The sequence below is a fragment of the Spermophilus citellus genome, assembly GCF_964194105.1.
Source record: "Spermophilus citellus genome assembly, contig: SCAFFOLD_267, whole genome shotgun sequence".
Lineage (NCBI taxonomy): Eukaryota > Metazoa > Chordata > Mammalia > Rodentia > Sciuridae > Spermophilus > Spermophilus citellus.
The window spans coordinates 1-17683 of NW_027672948.1; the positions used below are offsets into that span (position 1 = coordinate 1).

Sequence of the window (17683 nt, forward strand, 5' to 3'; positions counted from 1 at the left end):
CATCTCCTCCTTCTCCCTCTCCATTTCCTCCTCCTCCTTCTCTCTCTCTTCTTCCTCCTCCTCATCTCTCCTCCTCCTTCTCCTCTTCCTCAACATCTCTTCTCCTCCTCTTCCATCTCATCTCCTCCATCTCCTCCACTTTCTCCTCATCCCTCCTCCTCCTCCTCATCATCATCATCATCTTTCCTCCATCTCCTCCTCCTCCTCGTCATCCTTTGCCCCCTTCTCCTCCTCCTCCTGCTCCTTCTTCGCCTCCTACATCTCCTCCTCCTCCTGCTGCTCCTTCTTCTTCTCCTGCTCATCTTTTTCCTCCCCTCCTTCTCCATCTCTTACTCCTCCTTTTTCTCCTCCTCTTCCTCCATCTCCTCCTCCTCCTCCTCCTTCTCTTTCTCCTCCTTCTGCTCTTTCTCCCTTTCGTCCTCCTTCTCCATCTCCTCCTCCTTTCCTCCTCTTTCTTACCTCTCTCCTTCTCATCCTCCTCCTTCTCTCCCTCTTCTCCCCCTTCTCTATCTTCTCCTCCATCTCCTCCTCATTCTCCTTTCCTTCTTCCTCATCTCTCCTACTCCTCCTTTTCATCATTATGTCTCCTCCATCTCCTTTTCCTTCACCTCCTCCTTCTTCTCTGCCTCCTCTGTCACTTCGTCTTCTTTCTCCTTCTCCTCCCTCTTCTCCTCCTCATATTTCCTCCTCCTCTGCATCATCATCATCATCATCTATTCTCCTTCTCCTCCTCCTCCTCCTCCTCCTCCTCCTCCTCCTCCACCACCACCACCACCATTTTTTCCCTCCTAATCCTCCTTCTCCTCCCCCTACTTCTCCATCTTTTTCTCCTCCTATTCCTCCTTCTCCTCCACCTCCTTCTCCTCCTCCTCCTCCTTAGCCTCCTTTTCCTGCTCTTCCATCTCCTTTTTCTTCTTCTCCTCCCTCTCCTCCTCCTCCTCCTCATCTCCCCTCTTCCTCCTCCTCCTCCTCCTCCTCATCTCTCCTACATCTCCTCTTACTTCATCTCCTCCTCCTTTTATTCCTCCTCTTCTTCTTCCTCCTCCTCCTCCTCCTTCTTCTCTCACCTACCACCTCCTCCTCCACATTCTCTTCCTCTTTCTCCTCCTCCTTTTTCTCATCCTCTTTTCTTTTCCATCCTTTTTCCCTCCTTCTCCTCCTCCTCCATCTCCCCCTCCTTCTCCTTCCTCTCCTCCTCCTCATCTCTCCTCTTTCTCCTCATCATCAACATCACCATCTCTCCACCTACTCCTCCTCCTTGTCTTTCTTTTTCATCTCCTTTCCTCCTCTTCTGTCTCCTCCTCCTCCTCCTCCATTTTCTTTTCCTCATTCTCCTCCTCCACCTCTGTCTCTTTCTCCTCCTCCTCTTCAGCATCATCCCCTCTCCTCCTCCATAGTCTCCTTGCTCTGGGACCTCCGATGCAGACTCCTTTGGCTCCCTGTCTCTGTTCCTCCCCGTGGCTAGCCCCTCACCTCTGTAGATCCCATTGCACCTCCCCAGCTGCTGGTGTTCATCTGTGGCCTCCAGTAACCCTCCATGATTGGAGTCCTAATGGGTGATTGTGGAGTTCTTCAGATGGTTCTAATCAAGGGCATGGAGGGCTTTAACTGTGGAGAAGGTGGAAGGTGTCAGAGAGAGTGCCCACACGGGTCTCAGCTGGGGGCATGCGCTTCCCATTCTATGCACAAGCCATCTTGTACTGGACCATCACAGAAAGAGCCCCCTGCCAAGAGACCACATGGACATGTGAGATCACGGTGCTGAGACTGTCGTGCCCAGGTCTGCTTAGCACTGCGTCACCTCGAAAACCAGGAGAGAATTGCAAAGAAATATCCAGGACGTTGTCAGCAGGCATGGTTTTTATGTGCAGTGCCGGTGGGGTCAAGTGCCCTAATAAAAGGGTGAGAGGGTGCCCCAGGGCGGGGTAAAGCAATGACAGATTCCAGCCCACATGGAAGGAACCACAACCAATAGCAGTAAAATTTATGATGGCCATTATCAGCAGAGCAGGGGACACCTGCATACCCAGCAGTATCTCCCTGCACCGTGGAGACCAGCAGTCCTTCCTACCCCTGAAGGCACAGAGGCCAATTCACGAGGGATGTGAGCTGCTGTCCTCCTTGGGGACATCTGCCTCTCACGTAGTTCAGATGTCAGGATATTCATGCAAGGACATATCACCTGACCTGCGAGGGCTTCCACGTCTCCAGGAAACCCTCGCAGATGGAAGAGTCTGCAAGTTCTTGCTTCTCTCTAGCGTGTCCCAAAGCCCTAAAAGCAGAGCCCTTTTCCTCCACGATGCCGAAAGCTAACGTTGTCTCTCTGCTTCCTGTAACCACTAAGGATGATGCTGAATGACAGCTTCTCACAAAACTGATTGCTAACGAAATGATTGGTTTTGTGCAAAATTAGACTATCACTGGGAAGAAATGAACAAACAAATGACACGAGTGGGGTGTACTCTCCCCCGTTCTTGATCTTGACTTACCTACAAACCACTCCATCTCCTCCAGGTTGTCTCTGTAAAAACCATGGCGGCTTCTCCTGAGGAAGGCTTTCAAGGTCACCAGAGAATTGTGGACGTGCAGCTGGGACACAAAGAGGAGAAAGGGCCTGTCCTTGTTTGTGAAATTAGAAAACCACTGGAATTATGGACGGCAGATGATGGTGTCCACAGTGGACCTTGAATGTGCTGTGTCCATGACCTGGGTTCACCTGCTGGGATTTCACTGTGAGGGTTCCCCAAAAAAACTCATGAGTGAGACCATGCAAGGAAGTTCACAGGTAAAATGATTAGATTATGAGAGGTGTGACCTAGAAGTGGATTAATCCACTTGGATGAACTCACTGGGTGGTGACTGTAGCAGGTGGGGTGTGGCTGGAGGAGGGGATCCCTGGGCTGTGCCTTTGGGGTCTCTATCCTTTCCCTGCTGAGCAGAGCTCTCTCTGCCTCCTGGTGCCCTGTCCTGAGCTGCTCTCCTCCTCCAGACCCTTCTGCCATTTTGTTCTGCTCCCCTTGAGCCAGAGCCATGGAGTCAGTCGGCCAACCATGGACTGAACCTTGGAAACCATGAGCCCCAAATAAACTCTTCCTCCTCCAAATGTTCTTCTTGGGACTTTTGGTCACAGTGGCAATTTTGTCTGAGTAAAACAACATCCATGGTCAGTATAGTACAGGAAGATATTTTGAGAGGGAGGGACGGGACACCCCACCCACGTACCCTGTGTTACAGAACATTGCCATCATTATTATTTTATTATTAGGTGCTGCTAATTTCTGGCTTTCCCTAATTTATAAATTAAATATCTTCATAGGTATGTACGCATAGGGAAATAGCTATATATTGTAGTAAATGTATGAATATTTATTTATTACTTATATATAAATGGTTGGGTACTCTCTGGGGTTTCAGGCATTCCCTGGGCCTTGGAAGGAGTCCCTGATGCACGACCACTACTTGGATACTTTCCAGTGCAACCCGGTAACTCAAAGCAGAGATCCGAGTGTGGAAACCAATTCATATGAAGAGGTTGGGCCTTTCCTTTTTCTTCTTTTTTTTTTTTAGCACCAGAGATGGAATCCAGGGGTGCTTCACCACTGAGTCACTTCCCCAGTCCTTTTGATATTTTATTTACAGACAGAGTCTCACTGAGTCTCTTATTGCCTCTCTCAGTTGCTGAGGCTAGCCTCCCACTTGCCATCCTCCTGCCTCAGCCTCCCCACCTGCTAGGATGACAGACGTGGGCAAAGTGACTCCATAAAGAAATCCTTCCACAAATACACTGTGGAATACTATGTAGTGATGAAGAAGGATAGCTTCCTTTCATTTGTGAATGAAGTGTGAATTTGGACCTTTTCAATGCACCTGCTGCTATGGGACCCCAGGGTAGCTCACGGCTCAGAACCTGCCCTTTCACCCCAGATCGTGAGGGTCCCCACCTTTGAATGTAGGCCGTGGCTTCCTGCAGCATCCGTCTGGTGGTGCTTCCCACATCAATGGGCTGCTCGGTGACCTGGTGGTTCCGCATGAGCACACAGTTTTCCAGAGTCACAGGAACCCACAGCTGGAGAACCACGTGGTGAAGACGAGGCTGGCCCTGCACCCGACTGCGGTCCAGGGATCCAAGAGGAGGCCACTGAGTTTGGCAGCCGTGAGCGTGAGGACGCCCAGAGCCAGGATGCAGGTGTAGCGGCTGAACCGGGCAGCCACTGTGACCCCCAGCTCTGGGGGCCTGTCAGGGTCGCAGTCGTTGATCAGGGTGAAGGGCTGTCCGTAGAAGTAGTGGAAGCTGTGGTTCAGCGGGTGGTGGCAGTGGTCCCCGCGGGACGTGCAGCTCACGCCCTGGTGCCACTTTCCTGCAAGTGGGGGTGGGTGGTCAGCCACACCAAGGGCACACACTGTTGCCTGGGACAAAGAACCCCGGGGCCATTTGGATGTGGTCAGGGGAAAGAAAACCTCCAAAGAGCAGATCCTGAATCAGCAGAGGCTATGAGTGACCTCAACCAAGACTTGCTTTTGGTTTGGGGTACCAGGGATTGAACTCAGGGCCACTCGACCCCAGAGCCCCATCCCCAGCCCTTTTTGTGTTTTATTTAGAGACAGAGTCTCGCTGAGTTACTTGGGGCCTTGCTAAACTGCTGACGTGGGCCTCTAACTTGCGGTCCTCCTGCCTCAGCCTCCCAAGCTACTGGAATTACAGGTGGTGGAGCCAGGCTCTGAAGAGCTTTCTGATTCCTTGGGGCTGAAGAAGATAGACAGGTTCATAGAAGGAAAGAAGGCAAAATATATATCAAAGAACCCCAAACCTCTGCAATGAGGAGAACTTCTGAACTGAAAACCATCTGAGAGGGCCGGAGTGGAACCAGATACCAACTCGGGAGGTGGAGAAGGATGAAAGTTTTTTTTTTTTTTTTCCTCCAGAGGAAATTGGTCCCTTGACAATTGGATGGGAGGGGAATCAGGTGTTCAAATACCTACAAGGCTGGTGGTATAGCCTTGCTCCTTTGGGATTTTTGCAAAAGTGGTTTCGTTGGCAGGAAGCCCGCCTAAGCCTGCGTTCCAATAGAAGACCAGGTACTCATCGTTGTCCATTCCTGCAGATCCCACAGCAGAGCAAGGTTCATGTTCCCTTTGCCAGGAACAGGTCTTAGCAAAGGGATTCTGGGCACCAGGGGACAGTGGGCAAGAATCTGGCTGTCAGCACTTGGGGAAGGTGGGGAGGTGGTGCTCTGCGTAGGGAGTGGGTGCAGATCAGAGAGGTTGTTAAATGTGCTATTGTGCACAGTATGACCCCACCACTGAGCATCATCTGCCCCAATGTCAGCTGCATAAGTTGGACACACCTTGCCTATCATGAGAACCAACTCAATCTATCTATCTATCTATCTATCTATCTATCTATCTATCTATCTATCTATCATTACCTATCTTCCAGGTACCATTATGTTGCATCTATCCCCTTTCTATCCACACATCATTTATCTGTCACCTGTATGTGCATTATGCATCTGTCACCTTTATATACCTCTATCACCCATCATTAGCTATCACCTGTTCCTCTATTATCTATTGACAGGATTGCTATCAATTGAGCATCATTAATCCATCTTCCTTCATTGACAGTATCACCATCATCATCTATGGAGCATTGTATCTCACCTGTCAATGACTATTTCTGCTTCTCATCCACCAATGGTGGTGGTCATCCCGTCCCAGAAGGCTCCCTCCACACAGCCTACCAAGGGCACCTACCTGGCAATTTGATGAGACAAGAGCTGGTATGTGGAAAATACCAGAAGGAAAAGAACGTTTCTCTAGTACCAGACGTGCACAGACATTTGTGTTGAGTGTTTTTTCCCTGAGCAATTTTTTTCTCTGAGTATCAGCACGATTCACGCAGAATCTGCAGCGTGCTGTGTGTCCCAGATCAGCTAGGGATGATCTTGACCTCAGGAAGAGGTGTGTGGTTATCTGTGACTCCCATTTGATTAACCCAGGGGTACCTAACCCCCGAGCCCCATCTGTAGCCCTATTTTGCATTTTACCTAGAGACAGGGTCTCACTGAGTTGCGTAGGGCCTCCTTTTGGCCGAGGCTGGCTTTGAACTCGTGATCCTTCTGCCTCAGCCTCCCAACCGCTGGGATGACAGGCGTGCGCCACCGCGTCCGGCATTGTGCGTGGGTTTTAACACCCACGGGGCTAAGGGTCCTGAGGGGTGAGGGCATACGAGGTCCTGTTCGGAGCACACACTGCAGGAAGGTGACAGGAGGGCACATTAGCTTTCAATTTCCCAGTCTCTGCGGGATCACTACCCAGCTAGAGCGGCGATAGGGTCCAGGCTGCAGCCGGGAGCTGCTGTACAGGGTCCCCACAACACCCACCTGATCCGAGTGGCTCTGCTCGGGGTGCAGAACGGGGGGCCGCCAGGTGCTGGGTGAGTCTCATGCCCTCCTCCACCAGCCGGTCGATATTGGGGGTCCTGAGAAAATCAGATGAATATCACTTGGGAAAGGGTTGGGAATGCTCTGGGCCTCAGACGAGGCCTGCATGGAACTTCCTGGGGCTGCGTGGCACCTGTCTTAGTGCGCCCACTTCTCTAAGTTTGCAAAGGACAGATGAGGCTCACCCTGGGCGGTTCCTTCTACAGCCCTCCCCCCACCTCAGCTGTTGCCAAAGCTACAAAGGGCACACCAGATTTTGAATTTTGGCTTTGGCCTGGGGGGCTGGCACACAGACACCTTGCCCATTTCACTTTCTGGGGGTGATGATGTTGCACAGTGAGTATAAACACGGGCTGTGAGAGAAGCTTTTGTCCAGCTGGGGAATGCCGTGGGTTCTGAGCCCAGGCAGTCTGGGCTCATCCAGGACCTTGGGTGGGTTCGGGGTATGAAATGCACATCTGCGTAGTGACATTCTCCTCTTAGGGTGGGTTATGGGAACCTCTTGTCACAATAACTCTGTGGTTACATCACAGGGCTTCTTAGAGGAAGATGGACCCCAACAAAATTACATTTTTGGCTTTTTCTTATTTTTTTCGGGGGGGGTGTATGCAACCCAGGGGGCTTGTGTGCCTTAAATATCCCACCAGCATCCACGAAGGGTGCACCCTGAGTTTCCTACCAGGTTTCTCAGGTGCAAAATTCAAAGAGAAGATGAAACACTTCACCTAAGAGCTTTTGCAGTCAGACGTGCAAAAATAGATTGAGAATCTCACTATAGATAGGCATCCCAAAGGCAGTGACCCAGCCCCTGGAGCTCACGGAATTCCCCATGGACTGTCAGATGACAGGTGCTAGTCTCTTCCCTTCTACCTTGGAGGAGGCTGCATCTGGTGGAAGCTAAGCTATAAAAGCTCAGACCTTGTTCTTCACGCACCTAAAGCTGACCACCTCAGTGGCCCCCCGTAAGAAAAGTTTTGCTTCCCTGAGGACAACTGGAAAAGTGCAGAGACACTGGAGATGTCCCACTTTGGGATGTGGTGCTATTGGTGAGCAGCAGGTGGAGACCAGAAATGTTGTTCAACATCCTACAAAGCACAGGATGGGCCCATCACAGAGTGATCTGGGCCAGTGTTCCAGTAGGACCAAGGTTAAAGAACCTTGTCAGTCCTTCCAGCCAGCCAGCCAGCCCACCACCCATGCACCCATCCAGCCAACCATCCATCTGCCCGTCCATCCATCCATTCATCCATCCACTCACCCACCCACCCATTCATCCACCATTCAACCATGCATCCATCCATTCATTCATTCACCCATTTACCCATTTGCCCATTCACCCACCCATCTGTCTGCCCATCCACCCACCCACCCTTCCATCGATCCACCCATCCACCCATCTACCAATTTGCCAACCAACTATCTGCCCACACATCTACCCACCCATCCATCCATCCACCCATCTACCAATTTGCCAACCACCCATCTGCCCACACATCTACCCACCCATCCATCCATCCACCCATCTACCAATTTGCCAACCACCCATCTGCCCACCCATCCATCCATCCACCCACCCATCCACCCATCCATCCAGGCAACCATCTATCATCCATCCATCCATCCATCTATCCATCAACCCACCCACCCATCCGTCCATCCATCCACTCATCCACCGATCTATCCATCCATCCACCCACCCACCTATCCACCCATCCACCCATTTATCCATCCATCCAGGCAACCATCTATCCATCTACCCATCTATTCATCCATCTATCTACCTACCCATCCATCTATCCATCCACCATGGATGGATGGGCAGATAGACAAATGGATGATGCCTGGATGAAAACATGGACAGATGGGTGGGTGGAGGAATGGCTCATTCATAAATGGATACATAAATGATGGATTTGGGGTAAAATTCTAGTGATTTGCTAACTCTGAGAATAAAGGACTCAGAACAGAGTACAATTTTACAAGCCTGTGTGAAATCCTCTACACAGTTTAGCCAAAATAAGAAAATATCCCACACTCTCTAAGATCCTCTGGCCTCCAAAGACCCCCATTCAGACCTTTTCCTTGGCCCCATTTTTGGCCCTAGCTCCCCCCCACCCCACTAAGATATGCTTTTTGCCCTAGTCTCCAGTCATACTGGGGATCAGGGCTTCTGATGCAGCCAACCATCCATCCATATCTGTGAACACAGGATATGCCAGTATCTTTTGGAATCACTGCTTTCAAATCCTTTGGGTCTGAACCCAGTTGTGGCATTGCTGGGTCATATCATGATTCAATCTTAAGCTTTTGAGGGGCCACTATATTGTTCTGCAAAAGACCACCTGGAGCCCCAGGAGCTGGAGAGTCAGGAGGAGCCTCCCTGGAGCCCATGGAGGGAGCTCAGCCTGGGACTCTGGTCTCAGCTTCTGCCCTCCAGGGCTGGGGGAGGGGTGGTGGTTCCTGGATTACATTTAAGTCTCTGTGTTTTTGGTTATTTATTACAGCAGCCACAGAAAAACCCTTATAAACTCAGCAGGGCATCAAGTTGTTTGAGAGGGCTAAGACCCTATTTTTACTCTTGGAGAATAATCATTTTTGGTGCTGAATTCTGCAGCACTAAGAAATTTCATTTGCACTGGTCGATTTTAAGTGAATTATTCCACTAAACTGCACACAAGTCACAACCCCACCACCCAAACCACACTCTACCTCAGTGTAAGGTTCCCATAGCAACCAACATCCCAGATGCCCAGATCATCTGCCAAGATCAGCAGGATGTTTGGCTTGGAAGCGTTAGGTGGTTTCTGCTCACAGGTCTGCAGAAGCCAACATACAAGGAGCAAAAGCAGCACAGTCTCTGCAGAGGAAATAAATGTACAGGATTTGGCATGCAAAGTTTACACCATGCATATGTAGATATCAGGGGTCTGGTGAGGGCTTGAACCGAACTCCTATAATGCCAACTGAGCCCCAAGAGAATTATCCAGCTGTGGGAAACCTCTGGTTTTGCATGGAGTCCAACAGCCCAAAGATAACCAGGGTGGAATCCCTACTGCTAATGGCCAATCAAGACTAACACTGAGAGAGGCCCATTTTCTCCCTGCACCCAAACTGGAGATGCTCAGCAAGCAATCAGAAACTGAGCCCTCATAAGAAAGTTCCCTCCACTTTAACCCCATGCAAACAGCACAGAGGTCCCCTCTTTATCCTCTGGGGACACATTCCAAAAATCTCAGAGGATGTTGAAAGTTCAGCTAGTACCTAACCCTATATAGACTATACTTTTTCAGTATATATAGATGCCTGTCATAATGTATAATTTATAATCTAGGCATAGCAAAGGATTAACGGTGGCAAATGATAACAAAACAGTTGTAACAATGTGCTGTGACAAATGCCTGACTTACAAGTTTTTCACTTTCTGTTTTTTTCCTTGTTTATTTTTGGACATGGGGCAACTGAATCCTGGGAGATTTCTGAGTGCATTTGTGGTGACATTTGTCGCTACCAACACCCCAGGGTGACCCTGGAAACACCCTTTGTTGTTGTGCAAGTCATGGTCTCTTTGAATTTGTTTTGTCACTAAATGGGTCCTCTGGGTTAAGGTCATTTGAGCTCAACTCTCAGTAAAGCGGGGGCGAACGTGGGGTCCAGAGCCTGAGGCCTGCCACTTGGGGTCCTCAGCGGGTCAGGAGGTGGCTGATGGTTGGCAGGCGCCTTGGTCCACAGTGCGAGGTGCTCCAAGGCTGCGCCAAGCATCAGACAGGGCACTAGGAGGACCAGACCTGCAGGGACACTAGGATTTTAAACCACAGATGGGGGATTCAAAGCAACCCCAGAGACACAACAGCAGGCAGAGGAGAGAGTCCCTGAGCATCTGAACAGGGGGCCAGGCGCCCCACTGCCCTAGAGGCTACTAGGAGCTTCAATGGTGTCCTGGGCTCCACCTGCCCCGGGACCCAGAGGTACTCAGCTGTCCAAGATGTGCTGGGGGTGGGGCAACCGGGGAGGGCAGGCGGGCGGAGTCACAGTGGGGGGGGGTAGCCCGAGGGAAGGGGCGGGGGCTGCTATAGATCTTGTGCGCCCTGAAGGTGGGGGACTGGAGGATGATCCTACTGCTGGAGGGACAGGGACACCAGAAGGCACAGTGGGCGGACTGGAGGACCCAGAGCGGACTGGGGTGTCCTAGCGCTGGGAGGAGGACCCAGCTGTGGCGGCGGGGCGGGGATGGAGGAAAAGTCAAGGGTCTGCACCCTGTGGTTTTTAGTGAGCGGGGTGTGTGTGTGTGTGTGGGGGGGGTCATAAGGCCATGCACAGCTGCGCAGGGGCGGGATGGGGGACTTGGGGGCCAGGAGCAGGGTGGGGCGTGTCCTAGAGTGGGGGGTGTGGGCGTGCTGGAGGTGGGCCAGGGACAGGCCTGATTATTGGGCACTGCGGAGCTGGGGCTGCGAGGGGGACGTGCCCAGGAGCTGGATGGGGCCTTCCTAGGGGCACAGGGTGGAGGGCGATGCAAGGGCGTGTTCTAAAGTGCGCAATGGACTGCAGGAGGCGTATCCTAGAGGGGGGATGTGCTGGGGGTTGGGCAAGGGGCGTGTCTCAGTGTGAGCGGCAACGCACAGCTGAGGCTGGAAGGGGACACTCCCAGGAGCCCACCAGGGCCTGTCTAGGGGGAGACTAGGCCTTAAGGTGGGGTGGTGAAAGGTGCCTGCCCTAGGATGGGGGGCTGGACATGCTGGGGGCGGGACAGGGGCGGGCCTTAGTGTTGGGCACTGCGGAGCTGCCCCTGGGTGGACATTTGGTCCCAGGAGCGATCTGGGGAGTGACTTAGGAGGGGAAGGGACGGCGCAGGGGTCCAGTGGCGGCCCTAGTGTTGGAGGGACCCTCAGTGCTGGGGGAAGGGGAGAGAGGCCCCGGGGGAGGGACAGCAATGGCTTAGACTGTTCCTGGGGACTCCCCAGCAGCAGCAGGGAGGGGGCGCGGGGTGTGGGGGGGGCGAGAGGACACTCATGCAGGGCCCCAAGTCGGGACCAGGTGGTTTTAGGGAAGTGATAGGGCGAGACAGCCATATGGGGAGAGGACTGGACAGGAGGATCAGCTGGGGTCAAGACCGTGTTGGGGGTGGGACAGGATTGTGTGACAGGCCATGGCTGGGTGTGGGGACCAGGATGGGACACGAAGGGCTTCGAGTTTATTGGGGAGAACTCGGGCTTCGGCCTGCATGTCTTAAAAAATGAGTGTGGAGGGTGTCACAGCCTTGTCAGGGTGGGGCAGGGGACTTGCCTTATAGAGATTGTAGGACTTGGCCCTGGGGAGGAGTCCCGGCTCCGAATGGGAGGGGCAGAGCGGGTCTTAGTGGGGGGAAACTCCAGCGCATCTGTGCCGACCTAATGTGGGGGACACAGGCCATGAGGGGGCAGGGAGCAGGTCTTGGAGGGGTTCGGAGACCCGAGAGTGGGGAGTCGAGTCTCCAAGGCATTGAGGTGAGGCGTGTCACCCCGCTGGATCCTGGAGCGGCCCCGCAGGCGTTGCGGCAGCAGTTTCTGCGGCTCAACCCAGGCCCCCCCTCCTGCTCGGGGGGGCCCCCCACCTCCCTCTGCCCCCACCCCAGCGCTGCTCTCTGGGCCCCCGCAGAGAATGAGCCTGGGACTGGGTTTCGGTGACTCACCATTTCCTAGCACCTCAGCTTCCTTTCCAGGGTCTCTCGCTCTTCCCCTCCCCAGGCCTGAGTGGCTGCGAGTCCTGGGATCCTGAGCACCTGACGGTGGCCGAGGCGCGTCCCCTGGGCCTGCGAGTGCACCTCTGCGTGGATTCCATGGCTGCGCACTGGCGCCAGGGAAGTACCTTGACCCCAGATCTGGGCGCCATCCTGCCAGGGCTGGTGTCTCCGCCCACCAGGCTGCTTGGTGTGCTCCTGGACCCTGGTGGCTCACTTAATCCGATTAACCTTCCAACTCTGGGCCTAGGGAGTGGCTCCTGGAAACAAGTTCTCCCAGGTCCCCACCACCAGTGAAACTGGGGCCTCTGCATCTGCTTAATCTGGATGGGGCACAAGCAGGGTGACTCCCAAGGCAGCCAAGGCAGTTTAGGGAACATTTATTTTTATTCCTTCTAAGGGTCTTGGGACAGCCCCACCACTCTCATAGAATTGGTGCGAATTCAGCTCCACCAGGCTCCGCATTGGGAATCTCTAGGGTGCTGGACTCTTGCTCCTTTGTGCACGCAGGGCCTGGGTTGAAGCCAGAATTAAACCGGCAGGGAAATGGAGTGAGAACAATTTTGATGAGTCTGGCAAGTTGGAGACTGTTCCCTGAGAGATTGAAATGTCAGTTCCTTCAGAACCCTTCCTCCACCCTTGAGCCAATCTGCTGTTAAAATAGCATGTCCCAGGAATTGCCCCTCCCTACAGGGAGCTACAAGGTTTTTGATTAATGTGTCCTTGGCTGCTCCATCCTGTCCTTCCCCCTTCAGCTCTTCTGGTTCCCACCTTTTGACCAGCTCGGGAGCATCCTGTGCCTAGTCATGTTTGCAGGAAGGAGAAAGATAAGGGGAAGAGGACTGGAGACCCAAGGAAGCCTAGGACATATAAAAAGGGCAGAACACTTTGCTTCTTGGGATACCAGGAAACCAGCCTTGGCCTCTTCTCCCTTCCAGAAGTCTGTGTTCCCCTTTTTAAAATAAACCCTGCTTTATATGCTTGCTTAGGTGTGCTTCTCTAATGTTCAAACTTCAACATGTGGGAAAGAAGAACTCCTCACCAGTAACCATGGTATCATATTTGGAGGTCCTACGGAGCTCTTAATGCTTAAGTGCAGTTAGTGCAGCTGCCACTCTTCAAGACTGGGGTGAAGGGCTTCCCTGCCTAGGCAGCTATCAATCACCTGTTCAGTACAGAGCAGGCATGTTGCGTTCTGCTGAAGCTACTTCCCAGTTCTTTTTTTTTTTTTAAATTAAATTTCTCCTTTTTTCCTGGGGTTTTTCACAATCAGGAATTGGTGAAGGGGTTCCTGTAATCTGCTGTTTGACAGGGTCACAGTGTGGGAGATGCTGTGGCAGGGCCACACCATCTGGAATCTGAAACCATGGGGAATGTTAAGTGCTTTTTTATGATCCTCATGATGTAGAGAACAGGGCATCTATCAATAAATAATAAAAGTACGTGTTCCCTGAGAATGCAGGAAATTTTCCAGAATGAGACCAAGGACACAATTGAGACAGGCCCCAAGATGTGTTTCAATATCTCTCAGGAGACAAAAAATAGTGTTATTCCTTAAGAAATTCACAGGAAAAAGATTACCAATCAAAGTTCCCAAGAAAAGCCTAATACACAAGAAATGTTTATCCCAGGGTTAACAATGTACACTAATGTTCCCCTCCCTTCTAAAGCCACAACCTGTGCAATAGCCTAGTTACAGAAAAACAATAGTTGTGCCAACTGTACAAGGACCACCCTATGTAACTTGCTTAATTAAAGGAAGATTATAGTATTCCCCTGGAAGACAAGAAGCTAATAAAAATACATTCCCCCCATTAACACACCCTCCTCTGCCTCACACAGGAATTCATGACGGAAGTGGAAAACACATAGTTAATATTAATGGCAAATGGGTTGAGGTGCAGAACCTGCCCTTTAGTTAAAAGATTAAAAAGACACAAGATGTGATCTGCTTTGACCAAGGATCAAGGAAACTTTAAGAAAGCAGTTAAATAAGTCATATGAAAAAAAGGAAATTACTTTGGAAATTAAAAATAGAATAATGTAAAATTAATATAGATATATTTTAGAGTCACTTTGGAGTAATAGGCTTTCACTATTTTAAGTGTTTTACTGTCACTTTAGATTAAAAGTAAGAAAGCTTACTAATAATTATAGGTGTGCTTTAAAGTTAAAGGTTAATGAAATAATTTATATGTATGATTTAAAGTTAAAAGTTAATAATAGAACAGGAGACATGTAGTCGAGTTGTGCAGTATAGTGTTATGGGCCAGGTTATATGGGCAATGACCAAGCAGACTCCATTTTATCCTGAGACTTAACATCATGTAAGAAATTCTTCTCTCCTGCTCAGGCTTGGGGCTATTCCTTGTAGAGACAGTTATGGGTCCTGCAGGGAGCTGTCCCTGGCTGGCCAGCTAAATTCTGTCCATTTGGACAGAACTGGGAATTGGTGTGTTTTCTGAGTGACCTGCCCCACAACAGTGTGCACCTAGTGATTAAGGTAAAAATGTAAATATTTAATCCTGATTGCCAAAGGTTACAGGAAAATATTCTAAACCATGTCCTCAATATATCTCAGGTAATCAATATGTCAGAAAAGATTGTGACTCTTGAAAAGTATGCACATCAAATAAGTTTGGGGCTTTGAGACTATTTATTAACTACCTGGAAAGATATCTGCAAAAATGATATAAAAATAAAGGCCCACCTAAGGGCAGTAGATTCCTTTTGAAGGCTGCTCAGAACTTGCAACCTGCTGTCCTTCAGCACCACATAAAAATAAATAAAAATTAAATAAAGGTATTGTGGCCAACTACACCTAAATTTTTTTTAAAAATTAAAAAATAGGGACAGGCTGGGGATGTGGCTCAAGCGGTAGCGCACTTGCCTGGCATGCGTGCGGCCCGGGTTCGATCCTCAGCACCACATACCAACAAAGATGTTGTCTCCGCCAAATACTAAAAAAATAAATATTAAAAAAATTCTCTCTCTCTCTCTCTCTCTCTCTCTCTCTCTCTCTCTCTCTCTCTCAAAAAAAAAAAATAGGGACAGAGTGTAAGGGACCGGCGAAACGTCGGAGGAAGAGACCACAAGAGACTAGCTCCATGCAATTGGCAAAAGGAGGTTTATTGAACCAGCCTACTGGGGCTCAAGGCTCACTCAGGAAGGGAGAGCAGCCCAGAGCCCAGAGCAGGGGGTGAATAATGCTTAAGTACACCTTTGGGGGAGGACGAGGGGGGGGTGTTGCATACATCACAGCCTCCTTTAACAAATCACCTTACACCGCGGGAAAATCGAACAATAATTTTTAGACTTGATTAGTACATTCATTGGCGGGAACAGGGCTGGCTGGAGTGATAGGTCATTCCTAAGGAGGGGGTTACATTTAAACTGGTTGGTTCGGACCCTGAATATCTACGTGAGGAATTGCACAGAACTCCAGGCCATAATTCAACTAAATAGCCAGTGGGGCCTTGTCCTAACTGCCTCAGGAATTTAACCCATGCTTTGCAGTTTAGAAGCTTTACCCTTTCAAGAATAATATACTGAGACAATCTCAGTGAATATTATTGTTTCTCTGTGCACCATGTCGCCCCTTGACATGTCTTGAAAACAGTTCAATATCTTGCTGAACCTCACTCCTCAACCTGGGCCCAGGGCTGTTTTGTGTCACTGATGAGGCCTCCTTGGTCCAGGTCCCAGAGACACCCTCATGAATACAAGCAAAACATTGGCCTTAGCCCACAGGTGAAGGGAGACTGTCCCAAGTCTCCACGGAGTTTCCTACAATGTGAGGATGAAGAGGAGCAAGGAAGAGGTACATGTGCTTGCAAAAGAGTCAAGAAGTTTAAAAAAGCCCAGAAAGTGACTTGTTCATTGGACACGGGTTAGCAAGGCAGTGAGATTTGAGTGTGGGGGTAATTAAACATATTTAAGCCATTGAAATGTTTATATCATTCTTCATGTGGGAGGAGAAACGTTTTCTTCAGAAATAGATCTGAAGTGGAATTTGAGGACAAGTGGTCAAATGTTTAGTCACAGCATTCAGCAGAAATCCTGGGGCAGGAAACACAGAAAATAGGAAGAGTTTGCAGCCCATTCACAAATGCACCCTGTGGCTGGGTGGAGACACCAGTGCTTTGACGGACAGCTGAACTCCCAGGGTCCAAGTTCACATTCAGGATGTGACTCCTATTTCCTACTTGGATTCTGAATTCTTTTCTTTCTGTTATTATGGTTTTCTACATTTAATTTGCTAAGAGTCACAAAGTCTGTCCCCGCATAGTAACTTAGGTTTCTCTTAGGGGGTTTCTTGCCTGCATTTCTCATGCAGATCACTGGTAGTTGGCTGAGGAATGTGACATCTCCTGTCCACTTGGGCCAGGCAGAGTTGCAGGTAAATTGCTGTTTGGAAAAGAATGCATGTGCAGGTCAGCACGGTGGGCCCATTTTACAGGATTATTGTCTTAACCATCTGTTCCCACCATTCTTGTGTGTGTCCCCTAAAAGACTAAGAGACACAGGTACAGAAAAAGCACAGCTTTTGCTGATAGTCTTTCAGGATGGAATATCTGGGTGAGCAGGCAAGTTGCAGTCAGCATTCTATCCTCTGGTTCACAAGGGTGCCCACTTCCCACCCCAGTTCCTCTTTGGCAAAGTACTATGGGGTGCACCTTCTTTCAGATCTTCACCTGGGTTTCACTGTGTCCCACTGGGCTGTTTAAAGAAGCATGGTGCAGGGCAGAGTGGCACATGCCTGAAATCCCAGTGGTTTGGGAGGTTAATGCAGGAAAACTGCAAGTTGGAAGCCAGCTTCTGCAGCTTAGGGAGGCCCTAAGCCACTTAGCCAGACCCTGTGTCAAAGTGAAAAAGAGATGGACGTTTTGCTCAGTGGTTAGGCAGCGCTCAGTCAAATACCTGGTATCAAAACCCCCACATATTTGTATATAAAGCAATACACCCTTAGTTGTCCCCAACTCCCTTTGTCCTTTTGTGCCAGGAAAGTCTTCTTGTATTGAGTACATCTTGAACCTAGACACTTTTGACTTTACCTGAATTAACACTGTTTCTTTCTCTCTTGGTCAGGGTGACCCCTCCCCGACCTCCTGTGGGTCCAGGGTGGTTCAGGTGCACGGACTCAGGATCTGCCACATCCACAGTCTGGGGCTGTACACGTGACTCTCCATTTTGCTCTCCTTGCCCTCAGGTTGCCTTTCTTACATCTCAATTGTACATTTAATGCAAAATACTATATTCTCATACCCAGCCATGTTTGGTATTTTATTTGGAGTCAGGCTCTCATTGAGTTGCTTAGCACCTCATTTTTGCTGATGGCTAGATTCGAACTAGCAATCCTCGTGTCTCGGCCTCCTGAGCCTCTGGGATTACAGGCACGATCAATTCTGCTTGGTCTCACCCTCTGATTTGTCAACTTCTTCATTGGATTGATAGTAGGTTGGAGTCACCATCTGGAGTTATTCTCTCAGGCCCATTACAGTTATGCTCACACCCACCTTCTTTGAAT

At 50.2% G+C, this 17683-nt stretch overlaps 1 pseudogene across 1 annotated transcript; it reads right to left on the minus strand.

The window, feature by feature from the left end:
- Positions 1–1473: 1473 nt before the first annotated feature.
- Positions 1474–12335, minus strand: LOC308640330 (arylsulfatase D-like; annotated as a pseudogene). Its single transcript has 7 exons — positions 12199–12335; positions 9153–9300; positions 6364–6481; positions 4977–5096; positions 3942–4358; positions 2490–2626; positions 1474–1608 (listed from the first exon to the last, which is right to left on the minus strand). The product of its transcript is annotated as an arylsulfatase D-like (transcript).
- Positions 12336–17683: the final 5348 nt, after the last annotated feature.